Source organism: Muscardinus avellanarius, assembly GCF_963383645.1.
Source record: "Muscardinus avellanarius genome assembly, chromosome: 1".
NCBI lineage: Eukaryota > Metazoa > Chordata > Mammalia > Rodentia > Gliridae > Muscardinus > Muscardinus avellanarius.
Window position 1 is genome coordinate 193977353 of NC_137786.1, and position 11604 is coordinate 193988956.

At 38.9% G+C, this 11604-nt stretch overlaps 1 protein-coding gene across 1 annotated transcript in view; it reads right to left on the reverse strand.

Moving 5' to 3' along the window:
- LOC308259406 (uncharacterized protein) overlaps positions 1 to 11604 on the reverse strand; it is a gene marked incomplete at both ends in the record, with an annotated part of 51353 nt that overhangs the window by 10533 nt on the left and 29216 nt on the right. The gene's annotated exons all lie outside the window — the stretch shown is intronic.

Consider the following 11604-nt stretch of genomic DNA (forward strand, 5'->3'; position numbering starts at 1 on the left):
TAAAACAGAATGGAGGGTACTAAAAAGCTAAAGTTTTGATCTAGCTATCCTGCTCCTGGATGCATACTTGGAAGGAAATGAAGTTATGCAGAAAAGATACATCTTTACTAGTGCCACTGTTTACAACAGCCATATCAAGGAATCAGCCTATGTGCTTTTCAAGAGATAAATGGGTAGAGAAAATGTGGTATCTAGACACAGCGCAACATTATTCAGCCACAAAGAATGGAATCATGTTGTTTTCTGAAAAATAGATGGAACTGGAAGATTTCATGTTGAGTGAAATAATCCAGAAACAGAAAGACAAGAATTGCATGGTTTCTTTCACATGTGGAGGCTAAAATAAGAAAATGACCTAAAAGTAGAAGAGGAACTATGAGGGAAGGGAAAGGGGACTGGGTAGAAGGCAGAGAAAGGGGAAAATAACAGGAGGTCATAGGTAAGATGAGGATGAATACAATAAGACACAATATACGTATGCATAAGAATATCACAGTGAAACCCATTAATTTAAACAGTTAATATGAGTTAAAATTCATAATATGAGTTAAAATTCATAATATGAGTTAAAATCATAAGATGAGGATGAATACAATAAAACACAATATACGTATGCATAAGAATATCACAGTGAAACCCATTAATTTAAACAGTTAATATGAGTTAAAATTCATAATAAAAATCACAAGAAAAAAGAGTACTGGCAATATACTGATGAAGAAATGAAGTAAACCCAAAGTCCCCAAACAGGAAGCCACAGTACTTCCCCAACAAGATGCTTAGCAAGGGACTTGGCTGAGTGCTGGACACATCAGCTGACCTGCGTCTTGGGTGGCAGCAGTGGTACGAGATGAGCCCCAGATAAACAGGCAGCGTTGGTGCTAATGACCCTGAGCATAATCAGACTTGTGATACAGGGAAAGCTCATTATAGTGAAGCAGAAGTAGGAGACGGAGATGGAGGTGGATATGGGCGGAAGAAGCTGAAGAATTTCTCTAGGAATTTATAATCTGGAGTCAGAAGACAGGTGATTGGGTCCTGGCTAGGCTGAGGATGTAGACTGAGATGATGTTGTGCACATGTGGGAGTTCACGAGCCATAGCACAGCCACGTTTCCTGCAAATCCAACAGAGATGGTTGGTGGTATGTGTGATGAAAAAGCAGGACCCTTAGGATTGAGAAACAAAATTTCTCAGGGGAGAGTGAGACAGTGACACTAGCTCTTGGTCTTACGGATTTAACAGACAAACAAAAAATGTAGTTAAACAATGGAACAGTCTTCAAGGTTGTACAGTTAAGATAACACAAAAGATGTGAGGCTGCGAAAACAGTTCTGCCTGCTGAGATCCTGTGGTCTGCAGAAATACCAAGAAGTCACAGCCAGACAAGACAGTCACTGAAATCAAACCTGCTAAGACAGGACAGTAGTTTTCCCTGTTCTGAAAAAAATATATATGACCTTAGTAGATGACAAGAGACAAATGCTAGGTAGTGAGGAACATGCATAGAATTATCACTAATGTAACCTCCTATATATGTATACTATATAGCATGTATACTCTACTATCTATGTATACTAAATACTATATAGCATGTATACTATACTATGCTATGTGTGTGTTATTAATAACCTTTAACTTATTAGCATAGTATAGTACACATGCTCAGGTTGAGACTTAATATGGCAGTGGGTCAGGCATTGCACAGAATGCCAAAGAAGAGGGCAGGTGCAACTAATATCCCACCTCTACCTGTGATGACATAGAGAGATAGTCCTCGCTAGCCCCACAGATGTTGTAAAACCTGTACACCTTTGTCCTTTGAGTGAGCCAACCTGGCTTTCTTGGTAGGACTGTGCCTCCCTCCTTGCTCAAGTGCAGGCCCCACAGAAAGCCTTGCCCGTGTATTCATGTGCACTGGACTCACTTTCGTTTCTAATGTCACCAAGCCAAAAGTTCCCATCTCTGCTATCACAACCAGGGCAAGGACAAGGGTCAGAGAGGCCAGGCAAGGTCTCTGTCCTGATCACAGAGAATTCCCTGGCAGGAAATTACAAAAACACCTTTTTTGGATGATGTATAATTTATTTATTTATTTATTTATTTATTTATTTATTTATTTATTTATTTATTTGTGTGTGTGTATGGTACTGGGGATTGAACCCAGGAGAGGCTGGCTGTCATCTGGTGAATCCATTTGGTTATTTTCTGCCCTTGTTGCAGTGGATTCCCTCTAGTGGGCATGAATGTGAGATACCAATGTGTTCTAACTTTTTGTGTATTTACAAGTGTTGTGCAAATATTATCGGGATATAATTTTAGAACATTTTCATTACCTCAGAAAGAAACCCTGTATCCTTTAGCAGTTATTCCCATTTCTATCCCTCATCTACTCACTCTGCCTCAGATTCAAAGACTTTCTGTCTCCATTGATTTGTTTATCCTGGGTATTTAACATAATGAGATCATGTAATGTGGTGTGTGTGTGTGTGTGTGTGTGTGTGTGTGTGTGTGTGTGTGTGTATGTGTGATTTTACTGAGAAAGATGTTTTTTAAGGTTCAGTCATGTTGTTCCATGAGTTAGTGCTTCGTTATTTTTTTTATCACCGAATGAAAGTACATTGTTTGGATATAGCATATTTTGTTTATCCATTCATTGGTTAATGTACATTTATCTCGTTTCTAATTTATGATTATTGTGAATAATGCTTTATTTAAACATTTGTGATGTGTGTGGACAAATCTCAAATATATTTTCAGTTCTCTTGGGTATCTGCTTGGAGGTGGGATTATTGGGACACATGGGAACTATGTTTAGCATTTGTAGGAAATGCCAAACTTTCCCACAGTGGTTGCACCATTTCCCATTCCTTCCAGCCATTTCTGACTAGTTCCACATGTCTCTTTTCTACTCCAGAGACCTCTAGTACCAGGGGATATGTGGGTCACATGGCCCAAGAGAGTGTTGCTTATATTGCTGACTGAACCTGCTGCAGAACCCTTTCTTGCTTTGAGTTCTCCTCAACACTTCATGGCTGAGTAACATGATGGAATTTTACTCAGTGTTTCTCTCTCCCCACTCTTTCTCCTCTCTCTTTTATCCCTCCATCTCTCTTTTTCTCCCTCCTCCTTTCCTTATTGGGGATTGAATCCAGGGGTTTTCTACCTGTGAGCTACAGCTTCACCCCTATTTTTTTTTTTTAATTTTGAAACAGAATCTCACTAAATTGCTCAGGGCCTCACTAAGTTGCTGAGGCTGTTCTCAAACCTGCAATCCACCTGTTTCAGCCTCCCAAATACTATTATTACAACTATGTGTCACTGCACCTGGCAGCATTTTTCTTTTTAACCAGGATCAAATCAGAGAAACAAATAGTTATACTATTGGGACAATCACCCTTACATTATTTAAATCTTAGAGCATAGTACCCGTTTCTGTCATTTCCCTGGAATGTAGTGTTATTTATATTTATTATTTTTATTCGAAAAGGGTAGAGTTCTAGAAATATCCATCTGATCTTTATTTGTGTATGTATGTGATCCTGGGGATGTAACTCAGGGATATTCTACTTGAGTCCCAGCCCCAGTCTAATTTTATTTTTTATTTGGATAACAGATTCTCAGTAAGTTGCTGAGATTGTCGTTGAACCTGAGATCCTTCTGTCTCAGCTTCTCAAATCCTGGGATTACAGGTTTCTGCTACCACACCTGACTATCTTTTTATTACAGTAACTCCCACAACACAGTCCAAAGTACCAATACCAGGCTTTTATTAACTGCTAAGTAAGTCCATTCCAATGATACAATTTATTTATTTATTTATTTATTTATTTATTTATTTATTTATTTATTTATTCATGGTGGTACTGGGGTTCCTGGAAACCCTTCTACCTCCGGACTACACACCCAGACCTATTATATGTATACTTTTTATTTGGAAACAGGGTCTTTTAAGCCAGCAAGGCTGGCTTCAAACCTGCGGGATCCCTCTGTCTCTGCCTCCCAAGCACGGGGGTTACAAGCGTGCACCACCACGCCCAGCATCCAGTGATACAATTTAGAATGCGAGAGATGATGGTAGTTGGTTTGTGGTCCCAATGGCTTCAGATAGGCCTAGTTTCAGGATTCTATTACTAGATTCCTGTTTCTCACAAGAAGAAAGAACGAAGCTTTGTGTTTCTGGGTTTCTGTGTCAGCTCAGACTATGAATAAAAGCCCTTAATCAATGTAGGTATTCCCTTTAGTTCAAATATTGGCAATAGAAATAGTGGAGCACTGGCAATAAGTCCATTTGGGAAAGGACTGGAGGAATTACTAATGTACACACTTTCTGGACTATTTTAGGGCCCTTTCTTAACGGGACTCAGTGGTTCTTTCTTCTTTGAAAATTCAAATGTAGGTATTGTTTCATGGTACTGGGGATTGAACCCAGTGGCATTCTACCACTGAACTACATCCTCAGCCCCATTTTAAAAAATATTCTTTATTTTAAAACAGGTTTCACTAAGTTGTGGAGGGCCTCACTAAGTAGCTGAGCCTGGCCGCAAACCTACGATCCTCCTATCTCAGCCTCCCAGGTACTGGGATTACAAGTGTGTGCCACCATGCCTTGCTAGGTTTTTCTTTTTAACTTTTGATATTTTTACTGGTGCATTGTAGTCACACATCTTAATAGGGTACAAGATGGTAGAGGCATACATGCGCACAGCACTCATTTAGTCCTTTCTCGTTTCCTACCCCATTCCCTCTCCCCTCCTTCTCATGTTTGGCTTAGTGATTGACTTTGATATGTTTGTGAATTGCTTCATATACACTAGGGGATTTTCCTCTTCCCCCTCCCATCCCCATCAGTTAGGTTGCCTTATTTGCTCATCTATGGTTTCTCCTCCTTTGTCTGGAGTTCTTCCTATGACCTATTTTCTCACTAGCTTCCGCATATCAGGAAGAACATCTGATTTTAAAGTGATTTCAAAGTAACAGAAAAATTGCAAGAATAGTGTAAAGAAATCTTGCGTATATTCTCTCAGAAATCCCACTGAAGTTTCTCAAGACTGCCTGTTATTGCAAAGGGTCTAGTCGAGACTCACACATTGCATTTACTTGTCCTGTCTGTATGGGCCTCCTTCAATCTGCAGCAGCTTCTCAGTCTTTCCATCATAAAAAAGTCATAAAATGCTTTAAGAAAGTTTTTGGGGAAGTTCACAGGTCAGTAATTTTGCACATGTCCCTCAGCTTGGTGTTGGATACTACTTTCTCATGCTAGACCTAGCTTATACACTTCATCTGGATGTCCTAGAAGTAAGGCTGTGTTCTCGCTGCATCCTACATCTTGTGTACTTGTCCTGAATTGGTAGTATTGATTTATTCACTTGATAGACATGCCATGTGGCATTCTTTCAATGTCATTAGTTTCTCCACCTTCATAAATAGTAAGAATTCTGTAGGGGAGTATTTTGAGATGTATTCAGCTCCTTTTCTCATCCCATTTTCACCCACTTGTTTTAGCATTCATGAAATTTTCTTGCCTGAATTAATACTCCAAAGATTGTGAAGCATTTGCTTCCTGGTTCTATCACTTTTAGGTTGGCATTTTCTTAAAAGGAAATACTTTCTCTTCTTCTCATTTTTTTGTTCATTGATATATTCAGTCATTGGGGAATCATTGATTCCTATGACTCAGTGAGTTAGGACTTGGTATTATCAACATTTTGTATGTATATTACATATTTATACATTCAAGTGCATGTGCATATACGTGTATGTGTAAATGTATATATGTACAAAAGTGTAACACATTTATATATGCATATGAATATTATGTAGAAAAATGTTTATATTTCTATATGTAGATGTTGAAAACCACTAATTTACTCCTGACTCCCAATTCCAATCCCAAACCACTAGTTTCATTCCAGCTTTCTCTAGTCTTGTTTGTATTTTCCTTCCCCTAACAGTTAAAATTCTGGCTCCCACTATGACCAATATGTTAATTATTTTCTGAATCCCATTAGATGGGCCATTGCTCTCCTTGGACCCCCTCATGCAGTCCCCTAGTCCTCTGGCCTGCCTCCCTTCTTCCACATCCTGCCCTGACATCATCCTACCTGTATCCTAAGGCTCCATTCATACATGGGCCTGAGACCTGGATGAATTCTGAAACCTGGGTAAAGCATCATGACTCTGTTGGGCTAGCATACTTCAGCCTCTGCTCATATGTTCTTGATTTCTATTGATAATACCACATAAAAGTGATAAATTTGATTCCTGAAAATTTTTGCCTCTTGGGGAAATTGTGCTCCATTGTCCATTTCCATTAAATCTTTCCCATCAGGATCCCTACTCTGATTTTGCTGTCTGTTTTGATAACTGTGCCCTTGTAATGATTGATGATTATGTTTGGTTTCCTCTGCTTTCATTCATATTATCCACACTGGAACCAGGGATCCCAGTTCTGTAATAGCATCTTTATTTCCAGTTCCAACTTGTAGAGGACAGTCACATTCAGCTTCTCTATCATGTGTCTCTTCTGCTTTGCTCTCATTGTTTCTTATAATTTTGGAAAAGATTCACTCCTCTGGGCTTTTCTAAGGATCAGAGCCTGAAATGGGCACCGCACAATGGAAGACTCTTAGGGGAAACCTGTAAGAGCTTGAGGGAACCAGAATAGGGAAGGGACAGGGCTGGTCATGGAAATGGTTTCAGGTAAAGTCCTGTCCTATCTTGGTCTTGAATATCTACTGTAACATCGACTCTGTTCCATCCTGTGGCGACTAGGAATGTTTCTTTTGAGCCCCTCGTACAATGGCAGAATACATGGATAAATGTGCTTAGAGGTGAACTCTCATAGTAGGAGCATCCAGCCACCTGGTTTTGAGAAGGAAGATTTATGTCTCTATACCTTTCTTTGAAAGATGCTTCATAACCTCTGGTATGTATCACTCCTAGCTAGAAAATAGTGAGGATATGAACTTAGACAAAAAAAAAAAACTTAACAAATTTTAAAATAGATTCAGTCTTGGGAAACCCTTACTTCTTTTCTATACTTCTGTTCAGAGGCAGAGAGCTGATTTGTGCTGAAAGGAAGAAACTTTCTCATGTTGAGTGACAGCAGAACACAGCACTTTGTTCTGTAAATCAAGGGATGTCTACAGGAGCTGGAGTGAAAGCCGGTGAGTGAGGCTTATCAAGATTTTTTTTCTTATTATCACCAGTCATAATAAAGTCACTTTATTTCTGAAAGCTGATGGGGAAAGAAGGCTCTTTGACATATAATTTTGGAGGTAAAAAAGTAACAACTTAATATTCCCATTGTTTATCTTATCTGTGTCTCTGGATAGTAACATGCTTTGCCTAAGGAATATCAGGGCCAAATGGGCAAGATTCAGATGGTGCTGCTGGAGTGTATCTTCCTTTTTTTAAAATATATTTTTATTTGTGCATTGTGGTCAAACATCTTAATGAAATAAAAAACTTGTGGAGATATCCATGCACACATCACCCAATTAGCCTTTATCCAATCCCCATCCCATTCCTTCCCCTCCCCTCATTCCCGTGCTTGATTTAATGATTGATATGTTTGTTTAAGTACATCATGTGCTTAGTTTCCATCTTCCCCCCTCCCATCCCATCAGAGGGGCCTGCGAGGCTAAGATCGGAACCTACCAAGCAGCGAGGCTGGTGGAGGGCCAGCGAGGCTGGGATTGGAGTCTGTAGAGTGGCAAGGTAGGTGTCGGGGCCTGTGAGGCCAGTGCTGGGGCCAACGAGGGCAGGATCGATGCCTGCCAAGCAGCAAGGCTGGGACCGGGGCCTGCTGCACAGCAAAGGGCCTGTGGGTCCCTGCAATCATGCGGTCAGGAAGCACTTGAAGCTGCCACTGCCTCACCCCATCTCTCAGTAGATCTCCAGATCCAAGTGACCTCTATTAAAAAATTGGGTGCGAGTGGATAATCTCATCAAAGTCACTCACCTTCTGATTCTCATGATTTCAGCAAATGGGAAATAGTGTGGAAAATAAAAGAAGAACTTCCAAGGAAGAGATAAACTGTAATTGATCGGGTGTGGAGAAGTAGAAACTCGAATACATTATTGGTGGGATTGCAAATTAATGCAACCACTTTGAAAAATAGCATTGAAGATCCTCAGAAAAATGAAAACAAACTTACCCAGCAATACCACCTATGGGTATCTACCCCCCCAAAATGAAAACCAAACTACCAAACCAATGTATGAGTATGTATGTTCATAGATGTACAATTTATCATTCCCAAACTATGGAACCAGCCAAGATGTCCATCAACAGATGAGTGGATTACAAAATTATGGGATATGTACATAATGGAATTTTACCCAGCCATAAAGGAGAACAAAATTATGGTATCTACGGGGAAGTGTCACAAAAAATATGACATCAGATGCTTTCGCTAATATGTGAAAACTAGGGAGAAATGGGTAATAGGAGAAACTCTAATTGAAGAAGCGGTCCTATAGAGGAGCAATTGAGGCTTATCAAGATTAGAAAAATGAAACTGTTATGTGAGATTATCATAGTTAATATTGGATAAATTGCTATAAAACTAGATGTCAACCACTAAGCCAAGCATGGGAAGGAGGGATGGAGAGGGAACGGGGTGGGGATCGGGTAGGGGCTAACTGGGCGATGTGTGCATGTATGTCTACAAAAGTATTTTCTTTATACCATTATGATGTATGAATACATTGCACCAATAAAAATAAATTAAAAAAAAGAATTTTGAGAGCTCCTGTGGCTTCCTGTTCAGGCACAGGGAACAAATGAATGACCATTTGAGACATGATCTTTTACCAGGATGTTTCTGAGCCTCTGTCCTCTTTGCACTCCTATACCATTCTCTCCCATCCTGCCCTACTCAATCTACTTCTCTGTAAGTAATTGTTCTTCTGCCCATTAAGTGCCAACTGCAGGCTTGGGGAGTAATACCAAGAAACGTGAGCTGGCATTGTGAGGCTTTATAACTAAAGGATAAGATTTATCATAAGGTTTATCATTGGTCATTCAAGGCTCATCAGGCTTTGACTATGCTTCTTAAAATTTTTATTGTGGTAGTAATTCATTTATGTGTTGTTCAGTTTTGTTTCAAATGACAGAGGAGTGTATACATGGTCAAAGTCCCACTGTATCCCATTCTTTTGAGGCCACTATTTGCTACCCTTACAATTCTTCTTTGATTGTTTTTTGCTTTAAACTTTCCTTTCTATTTTTTATCAGTATGAAAAAGTGGATCAACTGACTTCCCTTTGAAATGTAACTGTAACATATTGTTTCCTCTGTTAACTTCATGAAATTTGTTATTTATATTCAGTGTGTAGACATTGAAAATATTGAATTTTATGTCCTATGACTTTCTTTTTGTGCCATATGTTATAGGCAAATTAAATTATTTATCATTATTTAGCAAAGGCATTTGAATAAAAAATTATGTGAAATGTTGATAAAATATCTTTTTGCAAATACTTAATAAAGACCCTTTTTTGGGCTGATTTGGGTCCATCCAATATTCAAATGTAAAAGTCCTAACCAACCCCAGTATTTCCAAATATAATTGTAGTTGGAGTTTAATTGTTTGAATAGTGAATTAAGTTATAAAGACTTTCAAGTATCGAATGTGGAGTAGATTTTTCTTGCATTCCACTGAAAGGATGGGAAAAGTCAATGACACAGCTATGCCGGAAAAGTCTTTTGCATTTTCTGAAAAAGTTATATATATTATCACAATGCTACCCAGATATCCATTCATTGCATTTATCCCTGATAATACAAAGTGACGTTCACTTGAAAATGTGTGCCCCGGTGTTGACAACAGCTTTATTTATAATAGCAAACTGGAACAAACCATACAACATCAATACAATAGAAGAGTATTTCACAATTAAGACAAAAATAACAGCACACTTTTGATGCATACAACTTCTTTAATGGATCTGAAAGACATTTTACCAAGTAAAAAAACCTAAACACAAAATGTTAGGGACTGTGTGATACCACCTATATACCATTTTGAAATGAGAAAATTGCAGAGATGTTGAATAATGATTGCCAGGTGTTTGAGAAATAGATGCCAGTGGTTGTGACAATGAGGAGAAGCCCAGAGGAGGTTTTACTTTGGGGGAGGAGGTACTGGGGATTGAACTCAGAGGCATTCTATCTCCGAGCTACACCCCTATCCCTTTTTGTTTTTGAAACAAGGTCTCACTAGGTTGCTGAGAGTCTCACTAAGTTACTGAGACTGGTTTTGAACTTCCAGTCCCCCTATCTCAAGCCTCTCTAGTACTGGTATTACAGGTGTGTGCCACCACACCTGGCTTCAGAGTAGTTTTCGTGTGATTAAAAAAAAAGTTTCATATTTTGATGCAGCAGTGTTGGTTATGTATGACTATACATGTGTCACAGTGTGGTACACAAAGGAAACACCTTACCTCAAATAAAAATGAGTTCATACAAAAATGGGTATAATCCTAATGGCAGGGGTGGCACAGGTAAATGTATTAAACCAATTTAAACTTCCTGGTTTTCTGCTGGGCATGGTGGCGCATGTTTATAATCCCTGCGCTTGGGAGGCAGAGACAGGAGGATCGTGCAGGTTCAAAGCCAGCCTCGCTGGCTTAAGAGACCCTGTTTCCAAAAAACAAATATAAAAATAGGTCTGGGAGTGTAGCCTGGAGGTAGAAGGGCTTCCAGGAACCCTAGTACCACCAAAAAAACAAAAAACAAAAAAAACCTTCCTGGTTTTGATAATATATTATTCTTATATATCACCATGGTGTAGGCTGGTGATGGATAAGCAGGAACTCTCTATGCTCTTTTAGCAACACTGGCTGGTTGGTAATTACTTCAGAATGAGATTAAAAATCTACTGAAAGTTCGGTTTGTTGGATAGACTATCTCCATGGATATTGATGTCAAAAGAACAAAGGAAGGGGTATGCTAGAGAGAAGTTTGTGAATCAGACACACAGGCAAGAAGAAATATAGTCATGAAAAATAAGAACAACTCTATCAACAAAAATATGTATATGACAGTGGTCCTTTAATATGAATGGAGTTAGCATAAAGAGGGAAACTCTCTTAAGCACATGATGTACTTAAACATATCAAAATCAATCACTAAGCCAAGCATGAGAAGGAGGGAGGATGAGAGAATAGAGTGGGAATTGGGTAAGGGTTAATTGGGTGATGTGTTCATGTATGTCTCCATCATCTTTTATCCCATTAAGATGTATGACTACAATTCACCAATAAAAAATAAAAAAATTAAAATAAAAAAAAGATTCTTAGGAGGAACTCTAGAGGAAAAAGGAAATCCTATAGAGGAGCAAACAAGACAACCTAAAGGAGGAGAAAGGAGGGGGGAAGAGGAAAATCTCTAAAACTCGCAACGTACTTAAACATATTGAAGTCAGCCACTAAGCCAAGCAAAGGAAGGAGGGATGGGGAGGGAATGGGGTGGGAATTGGGTAGGGGTTAAATCAGCGATGTGTACATGTATGTACACACAAGTTTTTTATCCCAATAAGATGTATGAATATAATGCACCAATAAAAAATTTTAAAAAAGATCAATATAGTTGAAA